Source organism: Alosa pseudoharengus, unplaced genomic scaffold, assembly GCF_046254945.1.
Source record: "Alosa pseudoharengus isolate Yale_2024_CS ecotype anadromous, Long Island Sound unplaced genomic scaffold, YU_APseudo_1.1 YU_APseudo_1.1_scf_7, whole genome shotgun sequence".
Taxonomy (NCBI): domain Eukaryota; kingdom Metazoa; phylum Chordata; class Actinopteri; order Clupeiformes; family Clupeidae; genus Alosa; species Alosa pseudoharengus.
The window spans coordinates 13,904,213-13,906,712 of NW_027468859.1; the positions used below are offsets into that span (position 1 = coordinate 13,904,213).

General features: G+C 44.0%; 1 protein-coding gene across 5 annotated transcripts in view; it reads left to right on the forward strand.

Annotated features, from left to right (window-relative positions):
- The window catches only part of plcb4b (phospholipase C, beta 4b), a 96,567-nt gene that overhangs the window by 62,442 nt on the left and 31,625 nt on the right, over window positions 1-2,500 (forward strand). The gene's annotated exons all lie outside the window — the stretch shown is intronic.

Genomic DNA, 2,500 nt, shown 5'->3' on the forward strand with positions numbered 1-2,500 from the left:
TCCTTCCATCAAGGATATCCCTCCCCAGACCATCACTGGCCCACCACCAAACCAGTCATGCTGATTGATGTTACAGGCAGCAATACATTCTCCAAGGCATTTTCAGACGTCACATGTGCTCAGGGTGAACCTGGTCTCATTTGTGAAAAGCACAGGGCGTCAATGGTGAACCTGCCAATTTTGTATTCTATGGCAAGTGCCAAATGAGCTGCATGGTGCTGGGCAGTGAGCATAGGTCCTTCCAGAGGCTATCGGGCCCTCAGGCCACCTTCATGAAGTCTGACAGTGTGGTCAGAGACATTCACACCAGCGGCCTGGAGGAGGTCATTTTGTAGGGCTCTGGCAGGGCTCTTACTGTTTGTTGTTGCACAAAGGAGCAGATACTGGTCCTGCTGCTGGGTTAAGGACTCTACCATCCTGCCCAGCTCTCCTAGAGCAACTGTCTCCTGGAATCTCCTACATGCTCTTGAGACTGCGCTGGGTGACACAGCAATCCTTTTGGCAATGGAACATATTAGTGTGCCATTTTGGAGGAGTTGGACTACCTGTGCAACGTTTGTAGGCTCCAGGTACTGGCTTATGCTACCAGTAGTGACACTGATCCTAGCCAAATGTGTAGTGAAGAATCAGTCAAGGAGGATAAAGAATGTATCATTTGCCACCACCTCTAAAACCATTGCTGTTTTTACAGACCTATCTCCCTTCTTCCTTTCTTGTCAAAGTTTTTGGAGAAAGTGGTCTTCAAGAAAGTCTTGGACTTACTATATCAGAACAACCTGCTAGACCCTATGCAGTCTGTTTTCAAGTCATTCTACTGAAACTGCTTTTCTGTCTGTGACTGAAGCATTGAGAGTAGCTAAGTCCTCATCTAAGTTGCTAAGTCATTAGTATTCATTCAACTAGACTTATCTGCAGCCTTCGATACTGGTAACCATGACATTCTCCTTTCTACACTATCTGAATTGGGATGTCTAGGAAAGCCATTGACTGGTTTAAATCCTACCTTAAAGGGCACATGACCTCACCACAGGTGTGCCTCAGGGATCAGTATTAGGGCCCCTACTTCACTCTATTTACACACTTCCTTGGGTGAGACCATTCACTCCCATGAATTTGATTATCACTGCTATGCGGACGATACTCAACTTTACCTGTCTTGAGCTTTTGGTGTTTCCACCACAAAGCACACCTAAGGACTGGGAGCTGAACGCACTAGCCAGTGTCCCAAAAGTGCTGGTTCACTGACTAGCATGAGCCCTAATGTGTCAGGAAGGAGCTAAACTCATAAGGTATTACATATTTAAATTAGCTTCATTAACAGGCATCATAATTTTATGGGATGCAAAATGTTAAACTACAATAAAACAAAATGGATCTTTTTAAACAATCACTATGAGCCTGAAACTTGAACCTTTAGCATATGCAATTAATCCCACCCACCACAATTGAAACAGTAGGATGTGTTGGACTGGGTTATGTACTAATTTATTGACTGACTGGGTGTAATGTATTTAACTCTAGGATAGAAGACAAAATAGCTAATTTCCGAAAGGGCAGCATGTCTTTCTTGACAGACACTACTAGCATCCATGGGTTTTAGCCTCCTTGCAAACATGCCAGCCTCTAGGGGGCAAATTAGAAGGATGGAGCCCAGGGAAGTGCAGGGTTTAGTCACACAGTCGCAACTTCACACATAGCCTAAACCAGGGGTGGGCAAACTGCGGCCCGCGGGCCGGATCCGGCCCGCCAAGCACTTTCATCCGGCCCGCCGAGCATTTCATTTGGTTATCTGGCTGCTCGCTATTTTTTTCCCTGCGATAGAGATGACGTTGGTTAGCTTTACTGCAAACTGCTTTTCACTCTCCTAAGAGAACGTTTACAATGTCAATGTCAAAACATCATGTTAAATAGAGATAGCATCATGTTAAACTAAGTTAACTCTTATCTCCTTTGCAGCAGATCTAACGTGAACATTATGTGGTCCATTTAATTGGGAACGCGTCTGCACTCACGAGAGGGAGAGAGAGCCGCAGGTTCCAGCTGGCTTGTCAATGTTGATAATTTATATCTCCTTCTTATAATAAACTTTTAAAAGGAAATCATGAAGGCAACAGTAGTTCCCACTACTGACCATTTAAAAACTGTGAGAGGGCAAGCCATAGCGGAGCAGGCAAAAGATCATTGAGAAATAAACGTGAATTAAAGCGACTGTTTTAAAGCGACAGTGCCCAATTTATACATTTGTTAAACAGCATAAAATTAGCAGTATTTTTAAGCAATTCATATTTTAAAAGAAATACTTTTCATACTAAATGATAGGCTATAAAAAAAATGTATTTTTTTATGTGTGTGTCGTGGGGGGGGGGGGTTTGTTGTGCGGCCCGCCGCCCAATTTTCAAAACCCAATGTGGCCCTTGAGCCAAAAAGTTTGCCCACCCCTGGCCTAAACGCACCCCAGTTTTTGACTCAGTGTCAGAATGTATGGCTACTTCCTTAAAAT